At 48.4% G+C, this 26,671-nt stretch overlaps 1 protein-coding gene across 8 annotated transcripts in view; it reads right to left on the minus strand.

Annotated features, from left to right (window-relative positions):
• LINGO1 (leucine rich repeat and Ig domain containing 1) overlaps nucleotides 1-26,671 on the minus strand; it is a 464,359-nt gene that overhangs the window by 411,896 nt on the left and 25,792 nt on the right. For all 8 annotated transcript variants that reach the window (XR_010591090.1, XR_010591088.1, XR_010591089.1 and 5 more), the window contains exon 2: nucleotides 2,499-2,698. The gene's annotated coding sequence lies outside the window, so the exon portion shown is untranslated. The remainder of the gene's footprint in view (nucleotides 1-2,498; nucleotides 2,699-26,671) is intronic.

Consider the following 26,671-nt stretch of genomic DNA (forward strand, 5'->3'; position numbering starts at 1 on the left):
CTGGGCCGTGGGGTCGGGCCGCCGGGGGGGTGCGCTGGGCCGTGGGGTCGGGCCGCCGGGGGGGTGCGCTGGGCCGCCGGGGGCCGGCAGTGCTGGGCGGCCGGGGGTGGTCGGCCGGGGGCCAGGGCCGGCACCCCAGGGCCCGAGCCGACCCAGGCTGGAGCCGCCGGGGGGGCCAGCCTGGGCCGCACCTCCTCCCCCCATACACCCCCTTACCTGCCCAGGCTTCCCGCGAATTAAATGTTCGCGGGAAGCAGGGGAGGGGGCGGAGACTTTGGGGAGGGGGCGGAGTTGGAGGCGGGGGAGGGGGCGGGGCTGGGGGCGGGGCCAGGGCCCCGTGGAGTGTCCTCCTTTTGGAGGCACAAAATATGGTAACCCTACAGCTCAGCAGCATACAGTAACTACTGGCTGGGTGCATCTGCTCCGCCATCCCTCAGAGCAAGCAGCTGGGCTGAGCTATAAATGCACTGGGCACTCTGGCTGCACTGTGACAGATGGGCACTAGGGAGGGCGGGAAAAGGGGTGCTCTGAACTCTAGGTAAAATCCTAGTGAAGACGGCAGTTTGCACACAAGTTACCAAGTCGAGTTAGAAGACTGGGTTGCCCTATAGGCTAACAACCGTCTATGGCAGGAAAACAGTCTTTATCTCAACCTGCTAAGTAGTGTTAACTGCCTAGATTTTGCCTCGAGTTAAGAACACCCCTTTTTCTTCATGAAGACAAGGCATTAGCATCCATGCACCCCCTCTAAAATCTACCCAGTGCAGAGGGCAGACGGGAGAAACTGAAAGCAAGTGAGAGAGAAGAGAAATGGGTAGAGAGAGAAGGAGCACATGGGAGCACCCTGTGCTTTAATGATGGGGCACGTGTCCCTTTGCTAGGAGAACAGCACCGCTAATCTCCAGACAATGCCAGGGTAATGCTCTCCATCTATTCCAGCTGCACTGCACCCCCAGCCCGCCTCCAGCTGAAAGCTTCTTCCTATGCCCTCCAGGCCTCTGCTGGGGGAGAGAAAGCTGGGCCCATTCTGGGAATTCTCAAGGGCTTTATTGAGACAAATTGCAGAAAATTATATCGAAAGCACCTCAGTAGAGCTGAACCAATCACAACAATTCAGTTTCCCCCTAGCCCCAGCCCAGCCTCATTAGAGTCTAATGAGGAGGGAGATTGCTGTGGTGGAAGCACCACTACATGCACAAAGAGGGATGCAGGAACATTTGAGTCCAAGTGGCTTATGCTTCATTCTGTCCTAACCCAGCTGCCGCTTATTGTTAACCCTTTCTGTACCAGCATGGCCACCTGCAGGAAGCCGGGGCAGGGGACCTGTATTATAAAGTTGTTCATGGGGGCTGGGCTGGATGCACTGGTTCATCATCATAAGGCTGTTCAACCCCATTTCTTATTGGGAGGCAGTGTAGTCTAGCAGACAGGGCACTAGCGCAGGACTCGGAAGGTCTGCGTTGAATTCCTGCCTTTGCCACTCCTCCGCTGCGTGATCACGGGCAAGTTACTTCACCTTCCCATGGGGATTTGAAAGGTGTCACTAATTTTAGGGAAGGGCTAATCCTGTAGTTTAATTTGTATCTGTTCTCTGAAGTTGTGTCATTTTTCACCTTTCATTTATTTATTGTATTACCTGCAATGGCTCATGGCTAGGGCGCTATATTAACAAACTTCAGACTTGAGCACTTCACTTTTCCCTGTGCCCGTTTCCCCACCCACCTTTCGTCTGTCTTGTCTAGAGGGCAGGGGCTCTCTCTTACTAGGTGTATGTACAGCACTTAGCACAATCTGGTTTGGGCCTCTCGGTGCTCCCAGAATAGAAAATCCTCCTCCTCGGGTTGCTCACAGGAGCATAGCTGAGCATTCTGGTTTGTTACTGCGGGGCTATACGTGAGGGCTGGGTTTACCACACTGGTTTGTTACTGCGGGGCTGTATATGAGGGTTGGGCTTACCACGCTGGTCTGTCACTGCGGGGCTGTACATGAGGGTTGGGCTTATCACACAGGTCTGTTACTGCGGCTTGCTCAGAGCCAGGCTCTTCCCTGCCCACTCTCCATGATTTTGCATCATTTTATGACCAGAGGATACTCTAAAAGGCACACAAATATAAGCACTGGCTTGGACTTTGCAGACAGAGAAGATGGGTTAAAATGGAGGCCTTTCTGGTCTGATTCTACCCCTTCAAAAAGCAAAGCAGAGAGGGAATTCCTGCATTGCTCGCAGAAGATTTCACCCATCTACACACGTCCTGCTCCCCTCTATGGTCCCCTGCAAGTCCTGGATGGTGCGGCCACAGGCCAACACATCACAGAGCAGCAGGCACACACGCCAAACCTTGCCACCATCTGTCACTGAAGTGGAAGGAATCAAACTCCTGCCTGGATGAGGCGAGGGATGTGACATGACACAAGGCAACCAAGAAGCAAATGGCCCTCAGATGGGGAACGACAGGGAGGCCTGTTTGCCAAGGAAAGAGAACGAATATGGGTCTTACCTTGGGAGAGCCCCAAGAGACCCTGGGTGGGGCTACAGGAGGCTGCAGCCTTTGGCCTTTTCCTGGTGGTGGGCTCCTTTCAGCAAGGCTCTTCTTGGCACAGCAGGGTCCTCTATAAGTGCTGAGGTCCCAAGGACAAGGGGCTGCTCCTTTGGCTCTCCAGATGTCGAGGACAGCTCATGGCCCTCAGGTGCAGCAGGCTGAAGTGAGAAAGGAAACACAAAATTTAGCAGCACAATCTGAGCAACATGGACTAATGATCATGGGGACTTCCTTGTCGCTCATGTTAGACAAATGTGATCATCTCCCCAGCTCAGTTAAGGCAGAGGGAGGTCAAAACCACACACACACACACACTGCTCCAGCAGGACTGCTTCCCTAGGCAAACTGGCAGGCATCTCAGCTCCTCCCCACCTGTAAGCTGCCATAGACCGATATATAGCATTTAGCTGTCCCTAGTAGTATTGGTGCCCTGGGTGATCACCCCTTTCCTGGCACAGGACAGCCAGCACCCTTTGTAGATGCACTACAAACACACATTCACATACCAATGCTTGTACACACACAGAAGTCCGCCCAACACCCACATACAAACTGGCCTGTTAAGTTAGAATACCAGTTTTTGTGTACTTCACCTCCCAGTATACAAAAGGGGCAGGGCTGTGAGGCGATTCAAGATAGAAGCTCCTATGGGATGAGACAGTCACTTAACCTGAGCTAGATTCTCCATAGACGTTGTTTAGTGGCTGAGGGGGGTAAAGCCTCCAAAACAGTCAGCCAATCAGAGCAGAGCATATATCTCCAAGTGGCTCAGCAGTACAACACCCCCAGGAAGTTGGCAAGTTGGCACCCAGGGCAACTGTCCTGCTCACCCGCCCCTAAAACTGTCTCTGGGAGCAGCCAGGATGGATTTGTGAGGGACACTAATGTTGTAACCCATGAACACTGACAGCTGTGCTCTGGGGAAGGCAGCCTGGGGTACCTCTTCAGGTTTAATGGTCCAGTCATTTAAAACAAACACAGTCCAGCTCCTGGCTAGGGAGATTAACTACCTCCTTATTCAGAGATACTATTGACAGGGTCTGACAGGCAGGGAAGATAAGGACATTGCACAATGGCTGTTTGATGGCCTATCTGCAATAAACTGGAGGTCACAGCCCGGTTCCTTGTGGGCTGGTAGTTGCATCACAGAAACTGCAGTGTAGCTGGGAGCTCCTTCCACAACTGTTCCATCCATGTCATGGTTTACAGAGAATGTGGCTGGTGACATTAGGCAGCCCAAGTTTTGTTTAGTTGGTCTGGCAGCTGCAGAGCCAGAGAGGAACACCGGGTCTGCCCACATCCAGTACCCTCAAGAAGGAATCCTCAGTGTTGACCCCTTTCATTGTATTTGTTTTTCTTAAAGCCCCAGATCCAGAAATCATGTGACTACAAGAAACTCATCTTTTATTTAAAAATACAAGTTTCTAACCCTCACGGTGGAGCAGAAAAGCCTGAGAACGTGAACCAAGTGCACCCTAAAGGCTCAGAAACCAGAAAGCAAGAGAAAAAGAACACAGATTTTTTTTCATGATTTTTAAGCCAATCTTATAATTTTGGAGGGGTTCAATTATGATTTTTGAATGCTTGAAGCTAGCAATACTGAATCCTCTTTAGGTTCGTTACAACCGAGTCCCATCTCCTCCCCCACCAGGGACTCCAAAGAAATCATCACAAACAGAGCCCTTGCCAGCTGCACCAAAAAAGAGGCCAAGACCAAGGGCTTGTCTAGGCAGCGGGATAATGCACTTTACTGGGTGTGAGTGGTGGGAGAGGGTTAGTTCTTAAGCGCACTAATGTGTTGCGCAGGAATTGGTCAGTGTAGACCCTGCTTGTGTACATTAAAGGTTCTCTAGTGTGTTTTAACATAGTACTGTTTGAAACAGCACTAAATTAAAGCACACCAGCAGGGTCTACACAGACCAATTAATGTGCAAAATATTAGTGCGCTAATCACACCTGGTAGAGCACACTACCCCATTGTGTGGAAAGCCCGAAGTGGACATGAATACTAAACAGCTCCCTCACCTCCCGACAAAGTCAGGGCAGGATGGTTTGAGGAACATTAAACTGCCCCTGCCTTGGTGATATAGTTAGAAGATTATCATGCTGTCAGCCCAGTGCCTTTCATCATCACAAACAGCATTCACTTCATTTAAAAAAAATTGTCAAAGCAGGCAGCATTAAATAGATATAAAGATTAGCAGTCTAAGCGCTAAAGAGCCATGACTAAGACAGTGCGTTAGCCAGGAGCTGGCTAACCCCATCAAGCAGCAAGGAGATGAAAATGGATGTCTCTAGCTCAGTTACCAAGGGGTCAGTGTGGGGGCCTTGCTCATTTATAACACCAGGCGCCGGAGATCTTGCATTCCACCAATAAAGCTCAGCACTGGAAGTTCAACAAATAACAGGGCCCAACGTAACAACATTCAGATGGCCTTGGACCTCAAGTGACCTGATTTGCAAATGAAGAACGTGGTTTAATAGAGACAAAATGTAAAATTATTATGGCAACAAAGCAAAACAGAGGGATCATGCTTAAAAGAAGAGTCAGAGGGTTATTGCCTGCCTGGGAAGGGGAAAGTCCACCCAATAATAAGCCCTAATTTCTTTGAAGCCATCTGAATTGGCTGCAGAGGCAGTCAGGGCTGGGAAGATATTGAGAAGGGGAAAGATCTCAGTTCCAAAGTAATATAGTCATCATAGGGGGTTGCTTGCTTGTGGACCTTTAGCTAACACACCAAAGACTGAGGGCCAGGAGATCCAGAAGATATCAGCCTGCAACCATAGGGTTACCATACGTCCGTTTTTTCCCGGACATGTCCGGCTTTTCGGCAATCAAACCCCCGTCCGGGGGCAATTGCCAAAAAGCGGAACATGTCCGGGAAAAATACCGGCCGGGCACTTCCTCTCCCACGGCTTCTCTGCTCCTCCCCTGACTCAGACTTCGGCTCTGTTTAAGAGCCAAGCTGCCCGAGCCAGCGCTACGGGCTTCAGGCAGCCCCCGTGCCTCCGGACCCTGCGCCACCGGAGCAGAGTAGCTGGAGCCCGGGAAGGGAAGTGCCCAGCCGGGGGCGCAGGGTCCGGAGGCATAGGGGCTGCCCGAAGCCCGAGTGCTACCGGCTTCATGGTTTGCCGGGCAGCCTCCAGACCCTGCGCCCCTGGCTGGGCGCTTCCCCTCCCAGGCTCCAGCTGCACTGGGGAAGCGCCAGCTGGGGCCGCAGGGTCTGGGGGCTGCCCGGCAAACCGTGAAGCCGGTAGCACTCAGGCAGCCCTATTCGCGTGGCTGGGAGGGAGGAGGGGGAGTTAGGGCGGGGACTTTGGGGAATGGGCGGAGAATGGGCGCAGTTGGGGCGGGGCCGGGGGTGGGAAAGGGGTGGGGCCAGGGCCCCGTGGAGTGTCCTCTTTTTTTATTTTTTAAATATGGTAACCCTATGCAACCATATGTCTTGTAAGAGTAAGGGGAGGATAGAGCCAATCTGCTGCAGGTTCCTAAGTAGGGGCAAACGCAAGGAGCCAGCCATCTCCATCCCTCTATTCAGGAAGATGCAAAACTCACATGAGAGGTGTTGTCTAGGGTAAAGCTTTTCCAGTTATGTGCTGCCTCCAGCTGCAGTGTTTGTCCGCTGCCCCTTGGTTAAGCCAAGTCACCAAACTGGTCTGGCTGGAAGCTGATGAAGCTCCCATCCAGTGAGGGGCTTTGCAGAGGTGCATCGTGTGCGTGTATATGTCTCTCTCACACACACACGGAAATGAGAGCAGAGGACTTTGGGGACCTGCAGCCCAGCTATGTAGAACAGCTATGTATCCCTGGGGGGAGGGATAGCTCACTGGGGGGAGCATTGGCCTGCTAAACCCAGGGTTGTGAGTTCAATCCTTGAGGGGGTCACTTGGGGATCTGGGGCAAAATCAGTACTTGGTCCTGCTAGTGAAGGCAGGGGGCTGGACTCAATGACCTTTCAAGGTCCCTTCCAGTTCTAGGAGATGGGATATCTCCATTAATTATTATTAAAAAACAGACCCTCTCTCTGCCAGTGACAGGAATTCTGCCTAGAGCAGTGGTTCCCAAACTTTAACAGCCCATGAACCCCTTTCACTAACCCCCTCCTAAAAATGAATATTTTCAGGGATTTAAGTTTAAATTTCCTCAGTGTGATAGATGCCCCAACTGCCGGGCCCCGGAATCTATGAACCTCTGAAAAATATTTTTAATTGAAACTTTTTTTAACGAACATAGAAAAACCAGAAACCAAAAAATGTTTCTGTAAAATGTTTTTTTGGCTTTTGTTTTTAAAAAAATGGTTTTTAATAAAAATAAATTTATTTTTGGTTTTCAAAAATCAGAAAATGTTTCATGAAAACAGTTTTTGAAAATGGACCATTTTTCCGTTTCATTTTTTTGTAAAATTTTCTTGGGGAATTTTGAAAAATGTGAAAAAAATTCAAAACTTTCTGTGAAAAATGCTTGGTATTTTTCACCCACCTCTAGTTTCAGGTGAGGTTGTGGCTGGTGGTAACAAGGAGGGCCGTGGTTCTGGCTTTAGATGAGATTTGGCAAATTCCTGGGGCTCGGGCTGGGGTTCGGGCTGCCGGGGGCAGGGCTCGGGCTGCCGGCCCCTACTGCCCGGCCCTGCTCTCCCTGGGGCTCAGGCTGCCAGCCCCATGCGGAACACTGTGGTTCGGGCTGCCAGCTCCCCCGCTGACCGCCAGGACTCAGGCTGCCAGCCCCAATTGCCCGGCCCCGCTCTCCCTGGGGCTCAGGCTGCCAGTCCCGCACAGAGCGCTGGGGTTCGGGCTGCCGGCTCCCCCGCTGACTGCCAGGACTCAGGCTCCCGGCCCCAACTGCCCGGCCCCGCTCTCCTGGGGCTCAGGCTGCCAGTCCCGCACGGAGCACTGGGGTTTGGGCTGCTGGCTCCCCCGCTGACGGGGGCAGGGCTTGGGCTGCCGGCCCCAACTGCCCGGCCCGACTCTCCCTGGGGCTTGGGCTGCCAGCCCCGCGCAGAGCGCTGGGGTTCGGGCTGCCGGCTACCCTGCTGATGGGGGCAGGGCTCAGGCTGCCGGCCCCAACTGCCCGGCCCCACTCTCCCTGGGGCTCGGGCTGCCGGCTCCTCTGCTGACGGGGGCAGGACTTGGGCTGCCGGCCCCAAGTGCCCAGCCCCGCTCTCCCTGGGGCTCGGGATGTCTGCCCTGCAGCTGGGTCCCACCTGCTGTCTCCAATGCCCGGGGTCCTCTGTCCGTCATTAGTGAAATTTTTCTGGCGAACCCCCTGTAACGTTCTGCGAACCCCCAGGGGTTCGCGAACCCCAGTTTGGGAACCACTGGGCCTAGAGGAACAAACCAGTCTTCTGTTGCCTACTCAAGACTAAACTTCCTGGGGAGTCTTAAAAAAGAGCTACTAAAGAACACCACAGATCTCACAATCTCCCTCCTGGTGTAAAAGGAGATGCAGGCTGGGAAGGCTGCCCCTTGTATTCAAGAGGTGGGACCAACTGACCCTCCAGTCCTGAAGAGTTAGTTACTCCTTTTGGGGGATAGCCACAGCTTCTCACAGAAAAGGCAGCTGGACTGTTTTCTAGCCCACAGTGAAATATGCAAACTCCTCCTTTAGTCACTTTCACCCTAGCACATACCACCTCAAAACGGTTTAGCTGCAGATTCATGTAATAGATCTATTTAGGCAGCAAGCACCCTGAGGCTGGGACCATCTCTTTTCTCGGGTTTTGAATGGCTCTGAGCAGTCGGTGTTTAACAAATTAACAATAAATAGCTTGCCCTTAGAAAAATACAATCTCCCCCTCAGACATAGGGCAGTTACGATAAAGGGCACTGCTTAGACCTTGCCACGTGAATGGTGTTTAGCTGTGGTCACCTTTTAATGGGAAGGATATGATCCTAGAATGGAGTCAGTCAAGTGTATCATAGTTTAACATCCCCACCAGGTTGCATGCTATTGGAGCGTGGGGGGAGTGGAGAAAAGAAGAGATTGATCCAAGCATGTGTAAGTGAAGTCTATTTATGTAGGTATTTTGTAGCAGGTGTGCACAACCTCTTGCAATTTATGTCCCGGGTCTGGTATGCAAGCTCAAATTGCCAATTACGTTCAGCCTTTAGGTTTCACAACATATTCACAAGGTTCAGTGCAGAGACTTGCAAATATTTGCAAAGGATTCTCCCAAATCTCTAGACCTGTGATCCAGTCGCTGCAATTACATTTGCTGATCATGGTCCTTGCACAGAGCGGCAAATGAAGAGCAAAGAATAAGAATCCATTCCACGCAACATGGACATGCAGCCAGGAGGATTATGTTCCAAGAAGAAGAGAATCCAGCTGACTTGAGTGAGGGCTGAGTAGTTAACTCTTGAATTACTGAGGCACAAGGTGCTCTGGTTCGGTTTCTAAGGTGTTTTAATGCCTGTTCATTTCACTAGATAATAGAGAGGCACTTCCTCAATGCAGGCAGGGCAAAGGTGGAACAGAAGATCCAGTTTAGGGTATTGATCTCTGCATGTAATCAGCACCTGTGTTTAACCAGTTATTGGCCTCTGGAGTCTCTCTCCGCCTCCTCAACCCCACCCAAAGATGCAATCTTTCCTTTGTCACCTTACAACTGGTTGCTATAAAAATAATTATGATGTCACAGAGAGAAGAGAATGATGATTTCAAGTAGGGAACAGATCTTGATTTTATCAAATACTTTTAAAAACCAAAGAACCAGGGGAGCCTGGAATGTAGTGAGGCTGTAGACAGAGAATCTCTCTTTGTATCTGTTGTTGTACAACGGGGTAGGCCACCTATGGCACGTGTGCCAAAGGCGGCACGTGAGCTGATTTTCAGTGGCACTCACACTGCCCAGGTCCTGGCCACTGGTCCGGGGGGGCTCTGCATTTTAATTTAATTTTAAATGAAGCTTCTTAAACATTTTAAAAACTTATTTCCTTTACACACAACAATAGTTTAGTTATATATTATAGACTTATAGCAAGAGACCTTCTAAAAACTTTAAAATGTCTGACTGGCACACGAAACCTTAAATTAGAGTGAATAAATGAAGACTCAGCACACCACTTCTGAAAGGTTGCTGACCCCTGTTGTAGAACATGTCCTTGCAATATGGGCTTTATTTAGACTGTAAACTATTCAGGGCAAGAAATTTGGGCCATATTCAGAGCGCTTGTCTACACTGGCACTTTACAGCGCTGCAACTTTCTCGCTCAGGGGTGTGGAAAAACACCCCCTGAGCGCTGCAAGTTTCAGCGCTGTAATGTGGCAGTGTAGACCGTGCACCAGCGCTGGGAGCTATTCCCCTCGTGGGGGTAGTATTTTTATAGTGCTGGGAGAGCTCTCTCCCAGCGCTGGTGCCGCGACTACACAGCCACCCTAAAGCGCTGCCATGGCAGCGCTTTAACGTTGCTAGTGAAGACATACCCTAAGTCTCATAACCACTTACCAACACAAAACCTACATCCCATCTGCTACACACACCAGTTCTGCATTTGGCCTCTGGACCTGACAGCCTAAGGTGGCATCATGGACTGAGAGGCTGGAAGAGAAGATGGAAAGGAAAAGCAGCTCAGGCAATGTGCACTGTGTAAGCTTATGGGGGCGGGGGCACAAGATTTCCCAGCTCATCTGGTCCATGGCACATAAATTACACCCAATTTAATTCCCTTAGCCTCTCTTCTAAGGCTAACTCCCTATCTCCATCCCTGCCTGTACCTAGCCTGCTGTTAAAGCTAATTAATGATTGCTTCCATTGTTTTTACAAGCACCAATTGCAGTAAGCCCTGGGTGTGCATGCACTCCAATAAAAGCCATACAAGAGTCGGTGAGCCAGCGTCAACTCTACACACATCAACTCAACTCCAAAATTAAGCTGTTAAATAGAACAAATGGCCCTGGAAGAGCTAGTTCTCCACCAGGCAGAAGTTGCAGTACTCTGAGCCAAGTCACTGTCCTCTGCGGGGGAATGAGGGGCTCGTGTGGGCAGGGTTCACGTTATTACAACCACGCTGCAGAGAATCATTAGCTGAAGCAGAGCAAAGCTGTCTGGATGGCTCACGCCTAGACGATCATGAGCCTCTGGGATTAATTCTTCATTGCCATACAGCCCCTTTGTGAGCATCAAGGGGTCACAATGCCGCTAGACACCCCCTTCCCAGAGGAATTCCCCTAGTGCAGGGAGCCGCTGGGCCTACCCCACTATCCCACAAGAGCTCCCAGGACAGGAGCATTCCAGGACTGTCAGGGTGGCATGACAGGGGTTGCTGGCTGTTCCTATAGGAGCCAGGGCCACCTGGGTACAAATTAAGGCTACCCTCACCTATGCTGTGGATTGACTGCCAGTGGTCACTACCTCCCAGCAGTTGGTGTAGCCTAAGGCACAGTTCCACATAAGAGCGACTGTCCGCCTGGTCAGAGACTGAACCATGCAGACTAAAAGCCCCTCTCGCCCTGAGTGTGTGTGAGGGGGAGGGGAAGCCTGCACTGCCGCTGCCCACAATGTGCCAGGTAAAGGACAAAGGAGCCCAGCCTCCAGCTGGAAGCTAGGTCACTCTAAACAACAGATCCCTCTGGCTGAGCAGAAAGGCCCAGCTTGTTTGGTCATATGATCTTTAAGCCAAAGCAGCTGCCACCCCAGGGAGAGATTTAAAGCATAATTGCCTCCAGCAAAAACAAAATTAGCCACCTCTCCTGCTGGATGCATTGTCCAGACCCCGCCAGACTCTTTGCAGTACATTTCGGCAGGCAGCAGCGAGCTCAGCCTGAATTCATTCCCCCAGCTGGCAGGCCACAATATTTATTTAACACCTGACTCGGGCTCTCTAGGAGCAATTAACAGCATCCTGCAGTATCTTGGGCCCCCCACCCATGACAACTGCTGCTGCCTTTTCACCTCCCTAATTATTTCTGCCTGACTCCCACATAAAGAGCTGCGGCGACTCCAATGCTCATCCACCCCGGAGAAGCCTCCCCGTCCACTGGGGATTCCGCCTTAGGCAACAAAATAGCCAGACAGCAAATACCCAGCATGCAGAGCAGGCAGCGACCTTCAGAACACAACAGCAAACCCTCTGTTGCTGGTTTCCTCAACAGCTAATCCCCACGCACGCAGAAAGCCAGCCGTTCCGCTCTCTGAAGCCACCGTCCAAGTCATAGATGCTGAAAGATTGAGGGCTAATCTCCCAGAAAGCCACACGTTCAGCCTCCTCCTGGGGGCTGCATGAGATTGAGGACTCAGCTCCCTGAAATCTACCCTCGGCGCTCTCTGACATGGCTGTGCTAATGCTGGGACCTAGGGTTAATCCGTCTGAAAACTATACCAGCCCCTGACACTGCCGCCCCAGGGTATGGGATTCCAAATGCTGGTCTCCCAACCGCAGCTATGCCAACACTGCAACAGGTTCCTTTATGCTTTCTCTCGTCTCTCACTGTCTCATGTTAGTTTCTAGATAGCCTTCTTCCTCTTCCCATCTCTAAAGGCTCCGGGGATTCTGATTATTGCAATCCATTCTCAGGATCAGGCAAACCTCTGATCACTTCTTTCTCCCTTGAGCATCGCCTTTGGACAACAGGGGGTTTGCTCAATTTGGTCTGTCTTTGCAACAGTTGTGAGGCTGGGGTTGTATTAATGGATCTGATTAGCCTGGCCCAGACCCCCAACCCTCCTCCAGAGGCAATAAAACAAGAAGCTCTCAGCTCCTCTGACACAGGAATTAGGCCATTTATATTAATTTTGCAAGATGCTGCCTCTCGCCCTCTCCTTTCCTTCGCCTGTCTGCTGCCATGGAGGTTTGCACAGTGGATTGGGTGGTTTTTCCCCTTTCTAAAACCTTCCCTGCTCTTCCCCCTCACGTGGGGAAGGCAAATCTAACATCCCCACCCAGCACTCCCTAATCAAGCCAAGTCCTGCAGGACAGTGCAGAGCTAAAGAAATCCACCAAGCAGAACCACTGAAATACAGCCACCTTAATGGGGGAGCGGAAGGAGGGGAAATCGGGGACAGGGACCCAAGTCCTGCTCTTATGGAAATAATCATATGGTCCTTGATGTCTCCACAGCACTAATATGAAGTCGCTTTCTAAAGACACTCTGACCCTATGATATTCCCTTCACCTACCGCAGAAGGATGAAAATCTGTGTCAGTTCTGCTGGCATTTGAGCCTGTGGCCACAGGGAGTTTACGGTATTTTAACCTGATGTTTGGAGCACTAGACAAGCACCTTGCCTATTGTGGCCTCTGTCCTCATGGGTGAGATTTAAGTCAGAGGAAGCCTGGCATTGTGGCTAAGGCACAAGACTCAATCTTAAGAGACCTGGGTTCAACCATACACAACCTGCGTGACCTGGGCAAGTCCCTTAATCTCTGTAAAATGGAGATAGCAATGCTTCCTTTGTCTATTTCAATTATAAGCTCTTTGGGGGCAGAGAGAGAGAGGGTGTGTGAGTGTGTGTGTGTGTGTGAGAGAGAGAGAGCACAGATATATGGACAGCGCCCAGCACAACAGGGCCCCAATCTTGTCTACTAAAGAATAAGGCCAGAAATTCTAACAGCTGTCATTTTCAGTCCACCTTCCAGTGAATGTCACACACACATACCAAATTCTGCTTGCTCCCATTCAGTGGGACTTTTGCAGGCCTTCCTGCAAACATTAAGAGGAGAAAAGGTTAGCCAAAGTGACTATGTCACTAAACACAAGGACATTCAAGTCTACGCTTGGGCAGATACCAGAGTTTCTAGGCTTTGACAGAGCTGACAAGCTGAGGCATGATGATGAAATACCCCATAAAAATAACCAGGTCGGATAAAGGACTTATTGTAGATACTTCTCCAACACTAGAAAATAAAGGCTTAAAATTCCACCTCAGGACCATAGAAAGCCGGCTGAGTAGGAAGAATATCAGAATAGTGGGATTAGTGAAAAGTGATAAAATTGCAAATCCTGCTTCCTCTGTTGAGGCCTGGCTTTCCAAAGCATTCAGCCAGGATGCTGATGACCCTGTCTGGACAAAAAGAGGGCCCAAGCTCCCCAGAAAAGCAAGCGATCCAAGCAGGGAGGTAGAACCTTCAGACATCAAGACTCCAATTAGAGCTGAGCGAGCAATTCACCATGAGACATTTATCTGACTAACTTCAACTCTTCGTTCCCCCCCGCTCTTCATCCCATTTAATGACAGCATCATGTATATAGGCCATGGGGGCACCTCCCCACCATCTGTCTTTAGCATGAAGAAACCATGTCTGTGCCTGCTGTGGGTCAGCTGCCTGACTCCACCAGCCTCTGGCAACACTCTGTCCATCGCTAGCCTGTACGCACACCAATCCGTGAGCCCTCCAAGATTTCCCTGTAGAGTCCAGCCTCTGCTCCACTGAACATGGACACAAATACCCGGCCTGCTGTTCCCAAAGGAACAGTACACACTAGCTTGCAAGATTCAGCTCGGCGCCATGACTTTGCTCAACATCACCACACTTCATTCTATTTATAGTGAAAACAAGGATCTACGTACTAACAAAGAACAGAGATTCAAGTAACAGTGAGTGAGAGAATTGGTAACAAATGATTACTAGTGAAAGAAAACCATAACACATTTTCTAGACACTAAACTTAACTAACAGGTTAACCTTGTGTCTGAAGAAGCTCATCTTGCCCAGAGTTTTCTCTAGCATTTTCAACCAAACCTGGGTCAAGACAGACCCCTTTTTCATGGAGCAAACTTGAAGTAAACAAGACAGCCTCAGTGAAGAGGCCAGGGTATCTTCTTAGTCAAATATACCACAGCAAACCCTGGTGTGCGCCTCAAGAGAGGGTTCCCCACACACCCCTACTGCTTCATTTTTCCTGTTCTTTTCTCTCGCTGACGTTTTCACAATCCTTCATTAGCATTCTGTTCAGACCAGCGAGAGGAGACCATTGTGAACTCGACAATACTGAATTGACATGTAAACAGCCAGCTAGATAAACATTTCTCATCTGACAGAAAACCTGTTTTTCACCTTTGCTGGTCATCAGTCCCTAGACACAGACCTTAGGAACCCAATTTTCAGTTTGCACTCATCACTCCGTACACATCATCCATGCATGTGTTTTACAATGATATGCACGAACAGTGTGACACCAGCTTTTATCTGAGACCTCACATGACACTCTTTGGTGGACTAGAATGTACATACCAGACTCCGGAGATCCCTGTGACCCCTATGCAGCCCCCTCTGTGCCCCTTGCCAGTTGGCAGTAAGAGGTTTATAGTCTTCTTCCCTGCTCATGCTCTGACTCCATCACCCCCTTTTGAATCACTTAAACAGCTTCCCCTCTTTCACAGCCTCTGTCTGTAGGTTTTGTGCTGCTGCGCATCACTAGAATATCTGAGCACCTTTCCTGTAAAATGGCCTTATCGCCATTTACATCAATGCTAAAGGAGTGCAAAATGCTGTTGTTGGGGATGTTGTGAAGGCCAAAACTATAACAGGGTTAAAAAAATAATTAGATCAGTTCACGGAGGATAGGTCCATCAATGCTATTAGCCAAGACAGTCAGGGATGCAACCCTAAGCTCTGGGTGTCCCTAAGCCTCTGTCTGCCAGAAGCTGGGAGTGGATGACAGGGGATGGATCACTCAATGTTCTTCTGTTCTGTTCATTTCCTCTGAAGCACCTGGCATTGGCCACTGTTGGTAGAGAGGATACTGGGCTAAATGGACCATTGGTCTGACCCACTATGGCTGTTCTTATGTTCTTAAAACAGATTGGCAACAGTGAAGCCCCAAATAGATTTAATGGAGTCTCTAGCACTTCCCCCTTAAAAATCAAACTCCAGCTTCTTGTTCTCACCTTTCAGACCATTCACAACTCTGCCCATCCCTTCTCATCCTCTTCAGTCTCATCCCACCACAGCCTCAGGCCAGCCTCCTCTGTCCATTTGTCAACTCCCCACTCAAACAATTCCGTGTTTTCCTCCATGCCTGGATCACCGTCCCATGATGGCTCAGTCAAGCAATTACCCTCTCCTTTTCCAACCCCCTCCGGATCCAGCTCTGCTGAGACTCCTATAAGAAACCAGCCCATTAACTCTGACTGGCTTGAGGGGCAGCTGGCAGAAAGATGGCACTTCCTTTATTTATAACACCTTCTATAAAAAGCAAACGTATGTCTGATTGTAAAACTGCATATATTTAACTATTCCTACACTTCCCTTTCACAAGTCATCTGTCTTCTTTCGGGGGCAGGAGGTTACACACTTTCCAGTAGTACAGCTGGGTGGGAAATGGTTTTCACATCCCATGAAAATTTGAGATTTTGGAAATTTTTCTCATCCCAAATCAGGGCAAGAAGTCAAAATTTTGAAAATTTTCCACAAACCAAAAATCCAAAAGAAATTTCTGTTCAGGTCATTCAAAGTGTTTTGTTGTGATTTGGACCATTTTTAAAAGAAAATTTTGTACTGTAATTAGCTTACATTTTTAAACACACACAAAAAATCAGTTCAAACGAAAAAATCCAATATTTTTCACTTTAAAAGTGTTGACACGGGATCTTTCAACAATTTCTAACCCTTCCCTCCCCCACCCCCCAAAAAATGTCTCAAGTCAAGAGATTTGTCAAAACTGACCCATTCCTGTGAAATGTTTCAGTTTCAACAAAAAAAAGTTTCATCAAAAAATTCCTGAGCAGTGCTGTCAAGCGGCTGTGCTCCTAGAAACATTGTTCCTCCAGAAGTTGCTGTAACTCCACACCAGTGGCTGTCAACCTTTCCAGACTACTGTACCCCTTTCAGGAGTCTGTTTTGTCTTGTGTACCCATAAGTTTCACCTCATTTAAAAATGATTTGCTTACCAAATTAGACTAAAAATACAAAAAAGTGTCTCAGTACTGAAAAATTGCTTACTTTTTAATTTTTACCATATAATTATAAAATAAATCAATTGGAATATACATATTGTACTTACATTTCAGTGTGTGGTATATAGAACTGTCTAAACAAGTCATTGTCAGTATGAAATTTTTGTTTATACTGACTTCGCTAGTACTTTTTATGTAGTCTGTTGTAAAACTAGGCAAATATCTAGATGAGTTGATGTACCCCCTGGAAGACGTCTGCGTACCCCCAGAGGTACATGTACCCTTGGCTGAGAACCACTGCTCCACACCACCCCAGCACAGGGCTTGGTCTAAAAGCCACACTCCGGCTGATTGCATCTGAGGAATCCACCACCTCTTTGGGGTAAATGAGAAAGCAAGTTTCTCTCCCTCCCCATATTTAAAGGGCCTGGTTCTTCATTACCCCATCACTTTGTGGAGTCATTTCCACTGGTGCAAAGAGTGTGTAAAATAGTTCTATGTCAGGTGGATGCACCATTTGACGCTTATTTTGCATTGATGTAAAGAGCTGCAAGGCAAAGGAGAATCGGCACTGGAGCTGGTCAGAAAACTAGAGGGAGCAAGAAGTGGGGGAGGGGCTTCTGCAGAAAATTTCAATGAAAACAGAACAAAATAAAAATCACAATTAAATTTTCACCAGAAGATTTTTGACATTTCGTTTGAAAGCTGAAAGTTTTGGGACAAAAACTATTTTTTTATTATTATTTTTCAGCCTGTCTGTGGCAGGGTGCCACCCCAGAGCACCCCCTTATGGCACAGCCACTCAGCTCCCCATTTTGGGGTTTAGAAATAAGCCACTCACACCCAGAGCCTAAACAATATTCCCCTTCCCCTTAAATGTTGGGCTGTGCTCATTAATTCATACCAACTGTGGCCTCCAACCAGCTCCTCCCCAGCTAGCCCCTTTTTACCTTAGTCCTCGTCTCCCTGGGTTGGGAGAGCACAGTAGGCAACAGCTGTGTCTCCGGGCAGGAGCTCTCCCTGGGAGCACCTGCTCTCTAGGAGCACTCCCATCCAATTGAGCTTGGGAAGCCTTTTCAGGCCCAGATGGTCGTTAATCAATTAACTGCCCAGGTAGCTAGTTGGCAGCTATTTGCTTACAGGTGGGCCGAGATGGGTTTGTTCTCAAAGAAGTGTCTCAGGGTAGACTGGGCCCTGGCTCCCCTTCAAGTGGCCAGTCACCCCATGGCACAGTCCTTGTGGGAACTAAAAAACATAACCAGCCAGGTAGAAGTGTTTAAATTTTCCAATCAAATCTTTCAACAGATTGAGACTTAAGAGCTAAAACAAAACCCATCATGCAAAGCTCTGGCACACCTCTGGAGAGACCGGGCCAAGGGCTGAGACACTGTTCCTTCCAGAGCCTCTCACTGTTTCTTGCATCAGCCAGAGAGAGTCTGCTACCGAGCCTGCTTCCTTCCCAGCCTGGACTCCCTTACGTGAGGACAGCCTGAAATGTATTTGTGGAATAATTTAGGGTAGACGGAACATCCTACTGGGTCATTAAATCCATTCCCTCCTTGGATCACAGCAGCTGAAATTTCATTGTGCCTAAAGCATCCCTGATGGATAATTGTCAAGTCTAGCCTTCAATATATCCCGCGATGTTGACTCCTTGGCAGCTTGTGCCACTGTTTAATAGTACTGATAGTTATGCACAGTAGTTTCTCTTTGTAAAGAGCTGCTGACTTCCCACTGGAAACAAATAACCGGGAAACCATTCTCTCTGGCATTATCCTTCTATTATTCAGCCCCTTCCCTCTTCATTAGGTACATTTGATATGAAAACAAGATCATGGTTTCATTCAAAGGGATCTCAAAATACTACATAAAAAGTGTGTGGCATTTAGTGTTTATAAAGCACGCTGTTAAATGACTTGTTCGGTCACAGACAATTGCTACGTTACAGCCAGGTGATTAGGCTGTGAATACCCTGGGGGACTGATCCTGAGAGGTGCTGAGTGCCTCTTGAGGATGAGGGGAGCCCTCAGCTCTCATGGACAGCACTGGGAGTTGAACATGCTCAGCATTATTCAGCACCTTGCAGAATCAGGCCCCAGGTCGAGAGGGCGAAGGGACGTTTCAACACATCGCTGTTATGTACTTACATCTCCCTCCACCCCAGGTATATCTCAGGTCTGTGAACTGCAGGTTTTCATCCGCCCTGCCTGGAACACCTGCTTTGACACAGTGGGATTTCGGGGCATTCTCCCTGCTGCCATATAACTCTTAGCACTGCATTAAGGCAAATCCTGCTTTTTCCCCACAAGCCTGATCTAAAGCCCATCACATCAAGTTCGGCTAACTTTGATGGCCTTTGAACCAAAGCCCAGTATGGGACGGGCAGTCATTTTATTTTCAGTATTCTGACTAGAGAATTACAGAACCAGAAGCCCATATAGGAGTTTGGGGGAAGTTCAAAGCTTAGGTTCATTTTGAATCCTCACAGTAAATCAGGGTGTACGTACATATAAGCACACACAGGACCAGAACAGACAACAGGTTCCATTCTTCCTCTAAAGTCTATGTGGAAAATGCACAAAAGCTTAACAAATGCCAGTTACCAGCATGATCTCGCAACCAACCATCATTAACTTCATCCCCTTGCCACTGCAAGTGCAAGGTTCACTCATCTAACCTGCCTTCACAAATAAAAATATGCATTACAGTGACAATAACGGGAGAAAATCCATATGCATTTCTTTCCCCTAGGCACGAGAAAGAAGGAAAGAGGCAAGCACATCTGAAAAGTTCGAATCAGTAGAGCTTCTCAAAAATTTGTCATCAAAATGTTTTGTTGATGGAAAATGGCTTTTTAGACTAAAAAGAAATTCTGCAAAAAAAGGTCCATGTTTGTCAAATATTTTCAGGTTTTCCTCAAACAACTGAAATCCAAAATATTAATTTTTTTTATTTGAGTCTAAATTTTTCCCAGGAGGAAAAAATAATTTCTTGACCAGCTCTGCCATTTACATTGCTTAATGCATTCCTGGAAGGTGCTCAGATACCATGTGAAGGGTGTGGCGTAAGACCCTGAATAGAATAGGTAAGTACATCAAAACACATCTGCAGCATCTGTTGTCTCTCCAGTCCAGGCAGCAATGGAATACAGAAACAAAGCCATTCAAAGTGCTCTGGTGCACTCTATATGTCTGTGTACGGCTGAATTTCATTTGGTGCCTGTTATACATAGGGTCTCTATAGAGGCCCATTCCTTTAACTGGATTTCTTTTAAGTACTCTAGGCTCCACAGCAACAGGATTTTCCAGACATTAAACTGATGCTCGGAAAACAACAGAAATAAAAAGAGATTTCATTATGAGGCTAGTCTGTATCCATAAGGAACGCAGGGGCCAGACTAAGGTAAGAAACAGTGCTTTAACAGGCTCTTGTCTGAGGCCTGCATGAGGTATAGCTCTCAGTGGATTCCAGAACCACTCACAGTTACGTGCTCCATTTCCAGAACAGGGGAAGAGAAAACAATCAGATTTTTCAAGCCCTGTTTTCTGTCCTACTCACTACCCCCAGCCAGGTCAATGTGGATAGGAGCCAGGGGAGAGGCCTGAGGAAGTGATGCAGCTAAGATCCTAAATCACACTCAGTAGCCTTTTACAGTCTCTAGCGCGGAGAGGTCTAGCGGTCCAAGTACGGGACTGGGAGCCACGGACGTTCTAATGCTGACACCTGCACCCTCTGTGTCCTTGGGAAAATCATTTCACTGCACTACCCACCTCTGAAAAATGGAGAGAACACCCACCTACTCCCTGGAGAGATGCGAGAACCAGTACGTGAAGTGCTTTGAGGACAAAAAGGCTCCATAGCATTATGATGTTGACAGGACCTGCAGCTGAGATCAGGGCCCCATTGGGCTTGATGCTGTGCACACACATAGTGAGAGAGAGTCCTGCTTACAGGCTAAATAGGTAAGACAGACCCAGGCTGGGAGTGGAAAGAGAGGCATGTGGGAAAGGGATAGAGCTGGGAACAGAACCCAGATCCCAACTCCCAGTCCAGTGCTCTATCCACTACACCACACAGCCTCCCAACAGCAAAACCGTTGATCTCACCAAAGCTGCTAGTCTGACCTCGGTTCTGCATTCAGCCCAGGTTTTAAAATAAGGTGACCGTATAGTTATTTTAAGGGCTGGGGCTAGAACAGTGTGTGAGACCCTGAAAGTTAGCCTGACTCTAAGCAGGAAGTGAAAACGACCAGCATGGCTTCCCCACGCCAGCCTGGGAAATGCAAAAAGTAAACAACAAAGCCTCAGTGGTGAGATGCTAGTTTGGTTTTTTAAATTGTTCCCATTTGAATAACCTGCAGTGTTATTAATAATTCAGTTAAGGAACGTTACAAACACACGCACGCACATGGCCTTCAACGAGATTTCACTTGACAATCTCCCTTTAATGCAACTCTGGATGTTTTCTGTTGTTCTTCATACGAATGCTACTCAGGGCCAGAATCTGCTCATGTTTAGGCCACGGGCATCAACAGTTACTCTGCACTGATGTGGGTGAAACCAACAGCTGAATCTGGCCCTTTACAAACCCACGCTGAGTTTGCAAGACTGTCCTTGGCCTTTCTGATTGGCTGGCTCTTTCAGCGGCATCTTTCTTATCCGCTATCAGATGAACTGTCTGGTCCCCTTTACAAATCCTATAGCCTGACAACCCCTGTTTCCAGAATATCTACATTTTAAACGGAGGATCTTCTTCCTACTCAGATGACTGCAAAGGGAGCCCATGATATCCCAGCACACCCGCTTCAAGGCAGGGCTCCCCATGTCTCCGAGAGCATTCAAGTCTTTGTGGATCAGTTTCTGGTTCCATCTGATAGCACTGCCATTAACAAAGGGGATTGGTGTATCAGAGGCCAGGGGCTGTTATCAGGGGACACATGTGGCATAAACAGAACAAAACACAACCAGCTCTGCTCCTACCACCTTCTCGTAAACACAAAGGGGAAAACAAAGAGATGAGAGGCATATCTCTGATTGAATATCCCTCCCTCCCCCAGAGAAGGTGGGGTCTCCTGTCAAAGCAAGTTGCAAATCACTGACAAAGATGAGCAAGTCAGGACTGAACAGACCTGACAGCCAAATTCTCTTCCCACTCAGCCTGATCCAAAGCCTACTGCAATCAATGGAAGGACTCCCCAAAGAGGGGCCAAGATCTTCCAAAGTCACTCGTGATTTGGGGAGCCCAACTAGGGAACACCTTAAAGGGACCTAATTTTCAGAGGGTAGAGGACCAGCCTCTTGTGAAAAATCACACCCTGTAAGGTGTCTCAAATTGGGAAGAAAACAAAATTAAGGCGCCCAAAGTCAGAAGTCACTTTGGAAAATCCTGGCCGAGGGGGTGATCCTTAAGACTGCGCAAGAGAAGACTCAATGGCCATGGACAGTGAGTTCCTCTTTCACCATGGCATAGGATGAACAGTACTAGCTGGTCAGCAATGGGAGATACTAGTAGAGCCATGTGCAGCAACCCTACCAAGAGAAAGGATTATCCAGAGGTTATGGTGCTGGCCTAGGATTCACGAGGTCTGGGTTCAATGGCCTACTCTCCCACAGACTGCTTAACTGTAGGCAAGTCACTGAGGGACAGATTTTTAGAAGTAATCCAACACCTAGTGTGATTTTCAAAAGTACCTCGGAACCTAACTCCCTTTGAAATCAATGAATTTTAGGCACTAGGCCCTTGACTTTAAAAATCTGGCCCTTACTTTCTCTGTGCCTCAGTTCCCCAGGGGTTTTTAAGTGGCTGAGGAGCCCAATTCATGCCCTGCAGATTTTCCCACAGAAGTGACAGGTGTGATCTTAGAGGAGACACAGTTGTTGGCTGGACTGCTATGCCCTTTCTTCCCTCTTATGTCACTTCTCTGTCTCATGAGCACGTCTGTTCTCCTCAAAGTGGGCTGTGGCTTGGTGTATGGTGTGGCACCACTCTGTTCTGTTCCTTGCTGAGTCCTCCTAGTTTGTTGGGCTGAGGCCTCCCTTTCTAAGGTGTATTTCCAGTATGTCTTTGAAGTGCTTCTGCTGCCCTCCACGAGCCCTTCTTCCCTGACTTAACTGAGAGAAGAGTACTTGCTTCAGGAGGTGAGTGTCAGGCATAGTACACAGGGGCCAGAGTTGATGTTTTATGACCTGCACTTCTACACTGCTGATGTTGGCTGCAGAGAGAACCCATACAGAGCCAATGCCTCTATCACCCCAGATGGAGGATGGACTCACAATACGCAGCACTTAATGGGACTGGTCAGTGGTTCTCAGCCTTTCCAGGACCCCCCGCACATTTACCAATATGGGGAGGGCAGGGTGGTCATGACCCCATAATACCTGTCCATGCCCCCCAGATTGAGAATCCCTGGAATAAATCAATCAGGCAGTCTTGTGCTCTCTGTGCCTTGCTGTCTTTCCTGCCTCTCGTATACTCCGACTCCATCCCAAACACATTTTTTATGTTTTATTACTCCTAGTTATTGCGGCCGTCTCATCTAAAAGAGCTTTTCTTTTGGTGAGAGTTATCCAGCAAGAGGAAGGCATCACTGTAGATTAAGAGGGATGCAGGGTTCATTCTCATTTGTATTCCAGGCCAGCTGCAGCCTTCAATATGGCTGAGAAGAGCGAGGAAAGGAAAGGCCCACAGAGAATGCCTAAAGATTATTTCTCTCAGATTCCAATTTATTTTCTAACATTAATGCTTTTGAAAACCCTACACGTCCCGTGAACGGAAAGAGCATTTTAACACATTGATCAGATGGCTAAATTGGAAAGCAAAGGTGCTGGGTTTGCATTCTACCCTAATCAAATTAGCCAGAAAGACAGGTAGGTTTGGAACTTTAAGCTTGAACAGTTTAGCTAGACATAGTGAAGAGAAAAGTCTTGAGTTCACAGCTGCAGTACCATCCTCTCTCCCAGAAGTCACAACAGAGAATGGTACAGGAGCAGTGGCAGAGGGACAGGGGCCAGCTACTGTATTTCTGTTCCCGGGGAAGTGCTGAAGGAGGACTAGCAGTGGGAAAGGTCACAGGTTCTTCAGTCCCATCCTCCCGCCACAGGAGTCCCTGTAGGAACTGCTACGTAGGAGCACTGGCTAAGAGGATGGGTGACTGTAGCTACTCTAGTCCCAGGCACTCCAATAGTTGCATGTTAGTAAAAAGAGGAGGTGAGGAAAAGCACAACTAAAGGGAAGAGTGAAGAATAAGACTAGATAGGGTTTTCCATAATGGCAAGAAAATTGCTTTTACCAACCGTCTGCAGTTTTTAAGCAATTCAAATTAGAGAAAGCTGAGAGAGAAGTGAGAACGCCTGAGTGCTGTGCCTGGTGGGGTGTTTTTTTGTTTTGTTTTGTAATGTAGGAACCAAGTAAAAGAAGAGCAGGGCTTGCAAGGCAGCAATTTAAGGCAATATATACTGTGGATGTAAAATATTGGTAAGATGGATCTTGCAACCAACCAGGCAATTTGGGCAAATGTAGGAAGACAGAGAGGGTAGCAGGGTGAGTCCTTAAAGGAAGCTGGGGACATCCCAGTGCCATTTGAAGCATGCCCATGGGTTAGTAAGTTGGGGTAAATGTGCTGTTAAACCCCATCTGACCTCTGTGTCCTTCCGGCCCTCACCCTAGCACATCAGGTGACACCCCAAAGGGCCCAAACCTGTCACACACATGCTGAAGGGGGGAGAAGATGCTCAAGAAAAGCCACACTGCCCCAGTCTCTTGGCTGACTACACCACTTTGCTTTTACTGCTGTTTGCCACTTCCTGCAAATAACCCCGTCCCAGTCAGCATTTCACTTCTGCCACCACTTGTCATGGTCCCTGGATAGGCTGCACCACTGTCCCATCTTGGGGTCCCTCTTAGGGGACCCCCATAGGTGTCAGCCCTCAGGCCTTTACCTCTTCTGGAGGGCAATTCCGCAGTTCACCCGCTCGCCAGCCAGGCCATGAGTTTAGTGCCAACAGTGACTCATTCAGCCGGACCAATCAGAACTGGGGCAGGCCCCTGGAAAGATCCAGAGGGTAGAGGTTGCCAAACTTTTCATAGGTTGGACCATACCTCAATAAAGCAGCTGTCCTCCCATTTGCAATCGCCTAGTAACCCTGTGGCAACTGAAGCAATCATGTATATGGAAAAGTGATGTTAGGTAATTATTTAGTATACTTTCAACTTCTTTTAGTGCCATGGATCAGCTGGAGAGGAGGAGGAGGAGGAGCCAACACCACGTAGCCAGCCAGCTCCTGGCCAATCACCATCACTGAAATTAGTTTGGGAACAGGGAATACTCATTTAGGCACAAATTAGCTAAGCAGAGACTACGCCCTTCAGGAATGAGGCCTACAATGCATCTCCTGGGGTTGCCCCATCCTGGAGCCTTTTGAGCACAAGCACCATCAGACTTCTTGTCAGATAATAAGAAAACTTCAGGAGTTTGTTACCTCGTGCCTTCCAGCCTCTCTTTCCCAGAGGTACAGAAGTGCCATTTGGGCACAAAGCAGTGAAAATGAAATCCTATGCCATGTCACACGTGGTTCCCACAGCATCGACATCACCACCAAAGGGAATGCAACATGGGAAGGAAGCTAATGATTTACTGTCACAGTACAGCCTTTAAATAGTAGCTGATGCCTGGGCTATACCCTTAGGATTGCCATGGGTAGACTAGACTGTGCTTATTTGACTAGAATACGCTTACAAATGAATGATGGGCAAGAAATTCCCCCAGCCTGCTCCTGGGCCAGGACAGCAGACATCCAGGTCTGGCTAGAATGGCAGGGTTAGCATGGCTGCCCTGAGTGCCAGAAGGGGTATAATGGTGGCATGTTTGTGATGAAATCTGTCTCCCTGTCTTGAAAGCAATGGAGACAAAAATAACCAAGGAGGGCCCTTTCATTGTTCCCCTGCTAAACGAACTATAACTGCAGGCACAAGAGTTTGACATTAATCAACAAAAGTGGTCCTCAGGTGGTGTCTATACCCAGCATAAATGCCAGGGGAACATTGCACAGCCATCCGGGGGTGCAGGATTCTCCCAATTCCATGAAGGGATCCCCTTTTTCACGTGGGCACAGGAAATCCAGCTCAGAAGGCTCTGGCAACACAGCAGCTCAGCTGTGCTGGGTCGTGTTTGCTTTAATTAAACCCCATTCACCCAAAGCTTTCACACTCCTGCTGCTCACTTTGCAGACACTAATGAGCAAGAGTCTCAGCAGCGAGCAAGAATCAGGGCCAGTTCTCATTGTGCTTACACATCTTTGATCATTCTTGCTGGGGAATGAAATCTTTCAACTGGAGCTGCCTCACTATTTCTCTTAAAAACCCTGGGCTGACCAAGAGACCTGTCGGCAGCCCTCCACCTACCAATTAGACAGAGCTTTTTCCAGCTCTGGTTTATGTAGACAGGGAGGCAATTTCTTTATTTGGTTCTGGACTAGACCTTTCCTGGAAGCCATAAGGAGCTGTTTTGCAATCTCTCTTTTTTTTCCCTCCCTCATGACCATTTTCTTCATCCTAATCTGCTGGAATTACATCAAAAGACCAAAAAGCAGGTCTTCTCTAATTACCAAAGTGACAGGGCCTCAAGCATCTCAGATCCCCTATTGGCATCCCTGGAGTTACTCTATTGACTGCTGCTTTGACATCCAATCTATCAGCGGGGCGCCATTCCCACCTGCACTTTCAGGACCTGCGTGCTCCATTATCTTTACCCATTTCAGGGAAGAGTGCGGGAGAGCTCGGGACAAATGGCATCCAGAGCGGCCTGTGAAAAATCTCCCTTTAAAAGGATCATTGTTCTGCTATTATTACCCACTCTTACCAAATGGAATTGAGGCATGAAGTAGATTTGTGCCCAAGATAATAGCGTTTATTAGACAAGCTATTGAGGACAAAACAAAAGGTAACAACAGAGAGTCTGTAACGGCAATGCTAAAAAATCTATCAAGGATACAAGGAGAAATGACATTAATAGTTTGTGTTTCCTGTCGATGGTTAGAAACCAAGAGCCATCCCCTAACAATGCCCAGATAAATGGGATTAATGTCATTGATCAGCAGGAGCTAATCAAGTACATAAACAGTGACACAAATATACCACTATCATCCTGCTGCCTGCTCCCTCCACTCCCAAGCTAGGTTTTCTACTGGGGTAGGCAAACTGGTTTAGAGGATATAGGATCTGACTAAACCCTTCACCCATAATTAGGGCCCTACCAAATTCACGGTCCATTTTGCTCAATTTCACGATCAAAGGATTTTTA

This window comes from Chrysemys picta, chromosome 10, assembly GCF_011386835.1.
Source record: "Chrysemys picta bellii isolate R12L10 chromosome 10, ASM1138683v2, whole genome shotgun sequence".
NCBI classification, from domain to species: domain Eukaryota; kingdom Metazoa; phylum Chordata; order Testudines; family Emydidae; genus Chrysemys; species Chrysemys picta.